Raw genomic sequence first — 12,643 nt, 5'->3', positions numbered from 1 at the left:
AGAAAGAAAGAAAGAAAGAAAGAAAGAAAGAAAGAAAGAAAGAAAAAGAAAGAAAGAAAGAAAAGAAGGAAAGAAAGAAAGAGAGAAAAAAAGAAAGAGAAAGAAAGGAAAGGCAGAGGGAAAGAAATTATAAGGAATGTACATGGGCTTCTAAATCCTCCATTTAAAAGAGGTGCTTGCCAATTATTTTCATATTCGTTTAAAAGGCAAACAATATCACTTCACTTTAAGGAGATGGGGAAGGCTAAGACATATTTGTACACTGAAGGAGAACTGGGAATCTTAGGTGAAGTATTAATGACTAGTATTATATAACTTTCTTGACACCAAATACTGTGTATTCTCTTTCCTACATGTGGAATCTGTTCACAGTTTCCATGACAGACAATCTAAAAATTCCATTCAATCACTGGTTTTAACTCAAAGTTTAAGAGCTTAAGCGTACCTAGCATTTTCATCATCTACTTTGCATATAGCCACTCTGATCTGGAAATCTATGAACTAAAAAATAAAAAAATAGAAATTAGATACCCTGCACATTCAATAAGAAATGATGAAACTAGGGCCAATGCAACTGCAATGAACACTCCTACTTGGAAAAATGTGGTATGGGGGATCATAGCAATTCTGACATTCCATTTGACATTGTGGAGATGAGTCATCACTTTGGTGGTAGGTCATATGTCTTAATTAAGTTCACAATCATTTTCCTCAGAGGAATTCAGTCTATAATTGTTCATGTTCCTTTAGTCTCTGCTTATGGAGATACATTTCATTTTTCATCGTTATTATTTTCCACACTATGTGAGCATTAGAGAATACTTTCTCTTTGAAGAGAACAGTTTTCTTTGTCAGCTTTCCTGCTGTTGAAGGCTGGGAGTTCAACATCTTTTGAGTTCTCAAGCAGTTATAAATATTCTTAGTTGTGGTTTGTGAGTTACTTATTAACTTATTTGGTGGTGTAATTCTATTAAAACTCACTTGGCTGCTTCTTTGTTTTATTTCATTGATCTCCGTGTGCTAAAAGCTATATCCAAAGCTTTTATTAGACGAACTTCTTAAATTTACTACATTTATTGCTTTCTTTCCCTCATGCCGTTTATCACAGTTTATCACAATTGGAGGTGACTTGACTTTTTGAGATTTGGATTTGAGAGTCCCATATTGAATATCTCTCTATGTTACCTCTTTCATTAAAAGGTTTTACTGGGCTTCTTAATTTGGTTTCTGCTTAGAGACATCTTAATTCATTTAGATATTTTAATGATGGGACTATTAATTTTAGTATTGATTAAATATTTGTCACAAGGCTGAGTTTTAAATGGCTTTGGCATTTAAACTTTTCCATTTCATTGTTTATCGTTTGGGGCTAAAGAATCCTTACCCCTTCCAGCCACACAAATTTCTACATTTCTCTACTTTATTCTTTTTTATTTATTTTATTAAACCAAAATCTTCTTTCTCAAATTTCCTCTTTTTATACTGCATTATCCGAATGCAGTTCTATATATCAATACACAGAAATACCATTCTACTTTGGAATCTCTCCCTATAGGTACAATACTTTTTTTTTTTTTAATACTTTAAGCTCTGGGTTATATGCACAGGCTGTGCAGGATTGTTAACATAGTACAGGTACAATTCTTTAGGTATAAGGTCTGCTTCGCAAATGAAAGAAGGCAACAAATTAACCAAATCTTCTGCCATATGGATTACCACATTCCATTTTGCAACATCTGTTTATTCTCTGCTTTCCAATTCAGGAGTAAGACAGTGTCTCATTGTCTTAGCAGCACCCCATTAGTGGTATCAGTCAAGACAGTCCAGGTTATGTTGTAGCACCAAAGAATCCCCAGCAGAGACTTATTTCTTACTTGTGCTTTGTGCACATCTTGGGTTGTCTGAGGTCTCCATTCTACTCCAGGTCTTCCCACAGTGCCCAGAAAGATGAGGGGGGGCTATGTCTGAAGCCTTGTAAGGTACTAAAGTAGGAGGAAGGAGACTATAAAATCCTCCTTTAGGTTTTACCTCTGGCTAGAGGTGGTACACATCACTTTTCTCATGGTTCATTGACCAATACATGTCATATAGTCACACTTTAAAGTGGTAGAAATGAAAAATTCTACCATGCACTTCAAGACTTTAATTAAATGACTACCAAAATAACAATTTCAATAATTACTGGTTTTAAAGTACTTTTAAAGTTGGTATTTTATTTTGTTTACTACTATCTTCTAATATTCCATGATAAGTAAATGTTCTAATATACATGAATAATTACACGAATTTCTGAGTGATAGTTAGCAATTTTATCTCTCAAATTAAGACAGAACACTTAGTGTATGTTTGAAATTGCCTCTCTGTCTGCAGTGGGGTTGGTGTTAAATATTCAAATGTAGAGGGAAACTGTTTACTTAGATTTTTTTTTAATTGTAAAGATTTTCACCCGTTTTGTAAGATTGACAATGCTGCAGAAGAATTAGAAAACAATATGTTAACTAGGGTTTAGCTTTCAAATTTTATGCGTTGCATATTCATCAGCTCTTTGCTGATTTTTAGTGGCACTGTGCTCTTTACTACTGTGTAACATTAGCCTGCTAGGAAGTCTCTTGTTGTAAACTAAATAAGTATGCTCTCAGAGTTTGAAACGGTCACCCTATATTTGCATACATTCCCTGACCCCTGCTGCCTCACTCATTGAGAAAGACAGAAGGACACAATTAGAGTCTTAAGAAATTCTGAAACTGATGTGATTCTGGGTGACAGATTAGCGGGAGGAAGGATAGTTTAGGTGTATCTCCTGTTTTGTTAGTTTACATACCAACAGCGTCCAATGAAATCATTTGACATATTCTCCTAAAAAGGGCACTGGGGACCTTTTGTAATCCTGTCTTCAAGTGCCACCCCTCTAGTCAGTAAAACATTTTATTGCTTATTCTGATACATAGGTGCACTGAGGCTGTATGCCTAGCATTATTTAGTACTATTTTCATACATTCATAGGCACACATTTTAATGGGCATTATGATATACGGTTAAGCGGTCTAGGTGACATCTGATAGTAATCTTGGAGTCAATAAAGGGAACAGTGTTTTAAGAAAAGAATGAGCAAACCCTAGCTGTAGGAGTAACAAAAAGAACATTATGAAAGATTTAAAAGCAAGGCATACATTTTCTGGTCCAGAAGCGTGTTCGCTAAGCAATAAAGCCTTTTCTCAACCCTATTGTAAAGATTTGTCAATGGACTGTAGTGGAGCAATTTGTTTAAGCAGATGGTGTAACACTATCATTTAAGAATGATTTTCCAAGGTTATGTTTCTCGAATATTACCAGAGAAATAAATTGAAAAATGAATATTCCTGGAGAATAAAAATATCTCTCCCATATTGCTGTTTCTCACAGACAACTTTCTCCTGTTCAATTACCTGATTAATAAGATAATAGCCCACATTAAATCATGTCATAAGCATGATCACTCTTGTTGTCTTTTATTTTGAATACTATCTTTTCCAACTTTAATTTTTTAGCTTCTCAGAATTGGTATAAATTAAATTCTCAAACATTTCTGTCAATTTCTTAATAAAATACAAGAGAACACTCTGAAGAATAATTGTTTTAATCCAACTCTTCACTGATATATTAAGATTTGTGCTTTATAATTTTATTCATAAAATACTTTTTCTCTGATATTATTTATATTCTTTACTTTTTTCGTTCATAAAATACAATATGGGTATATTAATTGTGGAACTCATAATATGTAAAAATGTCTTTTGAAATAAAGATAATGGATATTAGTATTTTATACCAAGTCGATTAGTGGAAAGTTTGTCACTTAGGGCAAAACTGATTACCAAATAAAAACACAGCATTTTAAAAAACAAGAAAATAACCATCAGTAATAAAAAATCCTGCATGAGAGTCATCAGAATAACTTAAATCGAAAAGACTGTTGAGACCAAATATTCATGCACATGGCAAGCAATCTGAACTCTCATATTGTGGTGAGAAATAAAGCTGCTTGAGAAAAAGTATAAGAAAACACACACACACACACACACACACACACACACTTAAAACATTCAGAGAAAATTTGTTTTTGTTACTAAAAACTGGAAACTGCCAAGATGTTTATAAAGAGGTAAACCTATAAACAAACTGTTGAATTCACAAAAGAGAATAATATGTAGCATTACTTCTGACACATTACATCAGCCAATACGGTGAATGCTGGCATTGTGCTGAGTGAAAAGAGCCTTACAAATAAGTAGTGCACATTGTAAGATTCTATTTTTATGACTGGAACAGGTAAATACCATCTATGATGTGGTAGAAAATATAAGAACAGTAGTGTTGGGATAGGGGTGGTGACCTGCTGGAATAAAACAAGACAGCGACTTTCTGAGGCAATCATAATGTTTTATATCTTGATATCAAAAATATACACATTTGTCAAAACTTAGCACATGCCCACTTAAGATTTTTGAATTTGAGTATATGAAAATTTTTCATTCAAAGAAAAAACTAAACAAATATTGAATTTTAGTTAATGCTTTCAAGACAGAAGCATTCAGTGGAAGTAATGGATTTCTTCTACATACTTGTATTGCATCAAAATTAAGATGAATGGGATGATACATGCTAAATCATGTAACATGTACCTTATATGTTAACAGTAGGATCTAGGTGGTTATTATATGGGCGTTCACTTAAAATTATTTCAACATTTCTTTATGATTAACACTTTTCATTATATTAAATTTTTAAAATTGGTACAGAAGAAATGTTATGACTTTAATAACTGTAATAAAAATCAAGTGAGGATTCTAAAGCAATTATTTAACACAATTTATTTAGTAATAAGAAAATGAGGGACATAGAGTGAATTACCAAGCAATAGTTGCTTGTGTAACTTTTTTCCAAAAAAAGAAAAATAAAGATTTTTCATTTTTTTCCTTATAGAATGAAAAACAAAGTCAGGAAAAATCACTTCAACACAAAGTTTCTTAACTGAAAGTAGTCAGTAAAAAGACCAAGATCAGTGTCCTTTGCATGGATATGGATGGAGCTGGAAGCCATTATCCTCAGCAGACTAACACAGAAACAGAAAATGAAACACTGCATGTCTCAGAAGTGGGAGCTGAACAGTAAGAACACATGAACACAGGGAGGGGAACAACACACACTGGGGCCTGTCATTGGAAAGCCTGGCAGGGAGAGCATCAAGAAAAATAGCTAATGCATACAGGGCTTAATATCTAGGTGATGGGTTGATAGGTGCAGCAAACCACCATGGCACCCATTTGTTTACGTAAACAAACCTGCATGTCCTGCACATGTATCCCAGAACTTAAAATAAGATAAAATTAAATTAAAAAAAAAAGCTATCACCCTAAGTTTGACACGTACCCTTCTCTGTGATGTTATAATGTATTCCATAATCTCTGCTTATACACAATACATAACATGATGTTTTTTGAAAAAAAAAAAAAAAAAAAAAAAAAAAAAAAACTTTATATAAATAGTCAAAAGAAAAAGAAAGACCAAGATCAGTTAAATAATGTTATAGTTTTGCAAGAGCTCAATTATCTGTTTCAAAGAAAATTAATAAGAGACCCCTAATTAACTTATTAACAGGGAAGCTTGTTGACATTAATCATTCTTTATGGTAACTGGACTATACCATCACTGATCAAGAGACAGTTACCCACCTAGCACAGCTTGCTGAGGACTGGTCTTACAAATTTAAAAAGTCATTCTGACTTTCATAGCTTGCTTGGTGATATGATTTGGCTGGGTCCCCACTCAAATCTCATCTTGAATTATAGTTCCCATAATTCCCAGGTGTCATAGGAAGGATCTGATGAGAGGTAATTTAATCATAGGGGGGTTGATTACCCTCATGCTGTTCTCCTGACAGCTAATGAGTTCTCAGAAGATCTGATGGTTTTGTAGGGGACTTTTCCCCCTTTTGCTCGGCACTTTTGCTTGGTGTCACCCTATGAAGCAGGATGTGTTTGCTTCCCTTTCAGCCATGATTGTAAGTTTCCTGAGGCCTCCCCAGCCCTGCAGAACTGTGAGTCAATTAAACCGTTCTGTTATAAATTACCCAGTCTCAGGTATGTCTTTATAAGCACTGTGAGAACAGACTAATACACTTAGCTTCTTATCTTATTCAATTTCACAAGTGTCTGAATCTGTGAGAAATTTCTCAATCATGTTTGCACATATGATAATGTATTGCTATTAAAATGTGTTATGCTACTAATTTTTAATAAAATAAATGATATATACTAATAATTCATTACTAATAGATTATGTATTAATATACAGTTAACCCTTGAGCAACAGGTATTGGAACCATGTGGGTTCATTTTACATGGATTTTCTTCATTTCTTCTGTCCCTGATATGGCCAGACCAACCCCTCCTTTTCATCTTTCTTATCTTCAACGTGAAGATGACAAAGATGAAACCCTTTATGAGAATCACAGATTCTCTTGTGATTTTCTTAGTGACATTTTCTTTTCTCTAGCTTACTCTGTTGTAAGAATACAAGATATAATACATTTAACATCCAAAATATGTTATTTGACTGTCTGTGTTATCAGCTAAGCTTCAGGTCAACAGTAGGCAATTGGTAGTTAAGGTTTTGTGGAATCAAAGTGAAAAGTGAATTTCTGACTGCATGGGGATCAGTGTCTGTAATCCCCACATTGTTCAAGCATCGACTGTCCAATTAATATAGTAGCTATAACTGTTTAATATTTGAGTATTTATTGTATGCTGATAAAATTCTTGTAGCATTTGGATATGTATAAATCACCACAGAATATAACTTTTATACTTTTAATCATTAATATGTCACTTTATATTACCTTTGGTGTTTGTTTTGATTCTCTGGTTTTAAAAGGTATTGAAAAACCTTAATTATAAAGTAAGTCAATATGCACAAAACTCTGTTAGAGGAAAAAAATCTTGAAAGAAAGTAGAGTACTTATTTGAGAAAAAGTTGTGAGAACTGTCTATAGAAAAGATAAGAACTAAGGAAGATGCTGGTGTTCCTTTGAAACAATTAAGCTAATTAAGCTATTATGAAATGCTAATTCCATGTTTAAACCCAGCAAAGTTTGTGTCACACAATGGAAAATCTTCTTCAAAAAATTACGTTTGAATCACTTAAACAATATATAACACTAAAAAAAGGACGGTGTTTTGTTTCTTATAGCATAAAACAAACCTTTCGAACATGTTTTATTTTAATTCCTTACTTAGCTAAATTTCTTAGAGCATTTATGAAAAATAATTTAAAGTAAACTAATATTTTGCCATATTGGTGAACTGCCCCACTTTTTCAATGAAATGACAGAAACTTTTTCTCAGGAAGATATAAAGCAGAAAAACCAACTGTGAACATCTGATTTGCTAATTTAACACATTCTTGTCTCAAGATCTTTAACCCTCACTTAAGAATGCATAATAGAGTCTCCAATTGTCAGCCTAATGATATGTTTTCCTTTGACATATTTCTGGAGGTCAGTATAGATCATGACCTTGAGCAAACAAAAAGATTACTTGGTTTTGTCATTAGCATAATGCTCAGGTCAAAGTCTCTCAGAAGAAAATGCTATTTAAGGTCTAGTGAATATATCTAAACTTGTTTACTGCATTTCAATATAAAATAGTATCACGTATCACAATGGCATCTGAAAAGTTTATATAAAAGAGCCTTAATATTTTGAAATGGTTATATGAATACAATTATATCTTGTCAAGTATTAGAGAATGATAATAAATACTATCTTCTGTTGTGAAATCAGCATAAGAAATAACGATATTTTGTGTATCAGAGATTTTGCAACAAAAATTAACTATTGGTATATTCTTTGAACAGCTGTGAAGGTGATTTGCACCTTCAAATTACAAATTAGAGTTGCCTTAAGTATGCAATCGGTAGGATAATTTTTTAAATAATATACTTGTGTATCTCAAACCTCTGATTAGGTATTTTCTCAGTTGCTAAGCAACACTTAGAAATATTTCAATCATATTTAATATTTTGAAGTCATAAGGCAACACATTGTTTCCTTCTATATTAACTATCATTCTGGCAAAGATATCGGTTTACTGTTCTACTCTGTTATTGGCTGACTAGCATTCCTGAAGGGCAAAGAATAATGAGTGGAGATCCTCTTATAGTAGATCAAATATCACATTTCATACACCTTAAATATTTTACATATAGATGCAAAAAATTTACACCTCAAGCATTTTGATCTTAGTGTATCTAATAACATCATACATGCTAGGCACTATGGGCACTATCTGTGTATTCCTTTGTGTGCAAAGAGAAAGTGATCAGGTATATGAAATGATGAGTACTCCATATTTTTTCTGGGCATTAATCCAATGACCAGATGCTTGGTGAAATCCACACAGATTTTTGATTGCTAATAGAAGCAATTCCTAATTAAGTTTCTTTAATTGGGACAATGACTGAAAAAGTATACTTACAATAGGAAATAAGAAAAGATGTACTATATTCATAGTTATTTGATTTTTTTATTAAGTTGATAAATATTCATCAAATCTAATACACGCTGAGTGATAACACCAACATGTTTGGTCTCTAATAAGCTGTAAAGACAGACGCCCCATTTACGTTTGAGAAAATTGAGCCTCAGATAGGTTTTGTAACTGGCCTGAAATTAGACTGTTAATATGAAATAATATTGAGTTTTAATTTTAACTCTGGCTTCAAATCTCAAGCACATTCTCTTCTGCTTCACTTGCACCCAATTATTCTTCCATGAGTAAAAGAAGGTTTTATTTACTCCTTTGGTTTCCTTCCTCTTTATTCTAATGTTAAAATATCTTTTCTTAGCGTAAATATTTCCATTTTGCCCTGGCTGTTCTGTGTGCTAATATTTCTAACTCTTTTTCTCTTTTAAGCTACACTGTCTTGATTTTGTACTGCTAGTATCTTGTAAAGCACTGGCTGTCACAAATATTTATTGATGAACCTTTTAAAGTATTCTCCTTATATATATTTATCTTGTCTTCAAAATATTTGTCATAAATTAAATAGTGGCAAATAGTACGTTTTGGCAAATTGCAAATATTGACACTGTAGAATAAAACTGCACATAACTATTTTAAATGTGTCTATTGAAATATAATTGATGTTTGATACTATCATTCATTCAAAGAAATATATGAAAAAGAGTTTCAAGAGTCAGAAATTTCACATTACTTATTCTCCCTTATCTTTTTATTCTACTTTCTCTCCAGAATGTTTTTCTTATAAAATATTTTATTATTGATAATGTTTTATTGATTGTACTATACTCAAACCAAAATGTGTATATAAATTATACACATTTAAAAAATGCTCTGTGATGATAAATCTTAAATGTTTCTGGATTGATTTACTATTAAGATTTGTATTAATATAAAGTTAGAGCATTTGTATAATGCTAAATATAGTTATTAAAAGAATAGGAAAATTTTTATTTGAAATGCTTCTATTAAATACTAAAAAATGGTTGTTTGATTGCTTTTAAAATTTATTTTGATATGTACTAATGAATAGTACATATTCCTTGAGATGCTGGTTAACATAAGTCCTATTTCTCTTTTTCTTTTTTTATAAGTATATGTGTTGAGAAGCATGTTTCTTTAAAGACGTAACTGGCAGAAAGTTTTGTAACAATACAATGAAACATTTTGATTTCCTCCAAAGATAGAAACGCAAAAATTGCCTGGTAATTAATAATCAAAACTTACTGTTAATGACCTACCAGCTGAAACCTCAATTAAGTATTTCTTCACTTTATTGAAAGTGAAGAAATGGAAGATAACTGGTTTGCATCCAGTTTTCTTAAAATTATTTGGTTTTTCAAACTGAACAGAAATACTTTGAAATATCCATTTGTTATGTACAGAAAGGCTTTTTGCACAGCACAGTCAAGCACTGTATTTCACAATAGTTAAGGATCTTTGCTTCTCTTGTGAAGTGTGATAAGGCAATTTTAAAAAGGGACTAAAAAAGAGTAGGATAGAGTCTAAAACAGATCAATTTAATTCTATCAGTGGAAGTTGCAAAGCCTCTAAACTATGTACTCATTCTGGAGTATCCCTCTGAAGCAGTAGTTTTGTGGATAGGTACATTCCGGTTTGAAGATCCTATTCTAAATCATTAACTCTAGTTAACTGAAGATTCATTTTAACTTTATAAATAATTTCTTTAATTTTCTGTATTATGGTCCTTTGGCATCTTAGAGCCTTGCTGACCCTGAAGGGACAGTCCCTTTCAAGGATAGCCAGTTCTGAGAAAGAGTACACAACTCCTCTGGGATGGTGTCTTTCAAATGCAAACCAAACAAGGCAGAGCCCATGTGCTCAGCCACTGCTTCTTGCTTTGTTTAGGTTGCTATTTCCCTACCCTGATCCCTCAAGAGCCAAGTACCAGACAACTAAGAAAAGATGGTGTATCCCAGAGCCTGCTGAAATCATTCAAACTAGCCAAGTAGAAGCCTGCTTAGCCTGCCTTGCCTCTTGCTTCCTGCAGAAACCACAGTAAAGGCTTGTACCCACATTTGCCTCATGCACTTTCTGCCTCTGATGGATTCTGGCGCTTTCCCAAGTGGTCAGGCGTGACATGGAATGACTCCTTTTTCTAGGAAACTGTGAGTATCATGAATTCCTAGCTATAAGACAGTTATTTTCCTACCTGTTTGTTTTTATCATACATTATTAAAACACAGCCTGGCTACCATTTAAACAGTAACTAATAAGGCAGAGGTCATTTTCTTTCAAAAACTCTGCCCCTTTTCTCAGAAAGCAGATGCATGTTGTAAACAAACGCTTATTCTTCAGTGCAGAAAAGAAGAACCAGCACTCAAAAAACTTTTTTCAGCAAGGTGATTTTACTTTCCGAAGAAAGGGTGCTTCTTGAAGGTAGACTGTTGCCACAAGAACACATTGAACAAAGAAAAGCAGATGTTTTTATTCCTGATGCATTGGGTCCTTACTGCTGTATCTTATCTCCTTTGGCTAGAGCTGGACCACACAATCTAGACTCATCCCAGCTGGCTAAAAACTTAAAACTTTCCCAAATAGGTAAATGCATGACAGAGGACAAAGAAAGACAGGGGGTCGTTTGTGGGAACAAGAAGAATAATAACATTTCCAAATATGGAAGAGGTATAGGCTGTAAGCTGGGAAATGCCTGGGAATGTTCAGACATGTCTAAGCAGGCTAAAGGCCAGGACAAATAACTTGGTTAAAGTACAAGGACATAGAATGTACTTATTCCCTTACTATATTTAACAGCAACAAGGGGTTTAAAAAACAGTTATTAGCAAAATGCAAGGAAGCTAAAAGGAAGCTAGTTTTTATAAGAAACTACTATTTCTAACACTTATTATTTATCCTTTAACAAAAAGGAAAACTTTGAAGAGGAAGTTTTTACTTTTCACACACACACGTCAAGGCAAATTTACTTTTTCCAATCCATGTCATAAGCATGAGTACTAAGCTCTAATTTTTTTTTATCTTGCCAAATTCTTATTTAAGGGGTCTGGGAAGAAGTCATGCCCTACAAATGATAAATACTCATCAGAAGAGTTTTATTTAACCCTATATGTCGTGACTCACTTTCCAATCTGACTCTGGCATAACATTATGTGACAAAAAGGAAAATTAAAATATTTTACCCCAAAACATGTTTATTTGCCATATTTTGAAATAGCCCTACAAAGCTGTTCTTTGTGAGAGAAAGTTTGCATCTGTAAAGAACCTCTATTAACATAACTAGATCTTTTTCTTCCAGGCCCTCCCAATTCTGAAGAGATTAACTGAGAGCCTAGAACTTTTTAAAGGTCTGAATAGAAAATCTTTGTTATCTATTGTCTCTAAGGGTAGCCACTGAGATTCAAAAGAACCTCCGTCTCCAAACGTCTCCAAAATCTTTGATCTTAACTTCAACATTTCCTTTTTATTAATCCCAGGTCATTAGACTAACTCAACCAATTGTAAACCCGGAAATGTTTAAATTTATCTATAGCCTGGGAACACCCCCTCCCAATTTTCCCGCTTTTCTAGACCAAACAAATGTATTTCTCAAATGTATTTGATTGATGTTTTATGCCTCCATAAAATGCATATAACCAAGCTGCACCCAACCACATTGGGCACATGTTCTCAGGCCCTCCTGAAGGGTGTGTTATGGGCCATGATCACTCATATTTGGCTCAGAATGAATCTTTTCAAATATTTTACACAGTTTGACTATTTTCATCAACAAGCAAAACATATCCCTTTTTCTGTCATATGTATCTTTTGACCTTGCCCACATTCACTGATTTACATTAATGAAGAGTTCAGTGTTGTGCTTCATGTTTTGGATACCAGAGTATATATATATCTGACTTTTGTTGATTATAAAATTTCATTGATCTTGATAATGGTGGCTGAAAGCTACCTAAAGACTGAGACTGAATTTATCATCCCCTACATTCTTTTTGGAATTCAAATGATTGAATTAACATAAAAAATACGATCCTCAATATATACGCACCCAATACAGGAGCACCCACATACATAAAACAAGTTCTTAATGACCTACAAAGAGACTTAGACTC

At 33.2% G+C, this 12,643-nt stretch overlaps 1 long non-coding RNA gene across 1 annotated transcript; it reads left to right on the top strand.

The window, feature by feature from the left end:
- Positions 1–1,111: 1,111 nt before the first annotated feature.
- Positions 1,112–11,912, top strand: LOC116565119. Its single transcript, XR_004275271.1, has 3 exons — positions 1,112–1,124; positions 2,602–2,604; positions 11,698–11,912. It is a non-coding gene; the product is annotated as an uncharacterized LOC116565119 (long non-coding RNA).
- The last annotated feature ends 731 nt before the right edge of the window (positions 11,913–12,643 follow it).

The sequence above is a fragment of the Sapajus apella genome, unplaced genomic scaffold, assembly GCF_009761245.1.
Source record: "Sapajus apella isolate SASKATOON/1434 unplaced genomic scaffold, GSC_monkey_1.0 scaffold39, whole genome shotgun sequence".
Taxonomy (NCBI): domain Eukaryota; kingdom Metazoa; phylum Chordata; class Mammalia; order Primates; family Cebidae; genus Sapajus; species Sapajus apella.
Note: the sequence above shows the minus strand (reverse complement) of the source record. Positions and strands in the feature narration are given on the sequence as shown.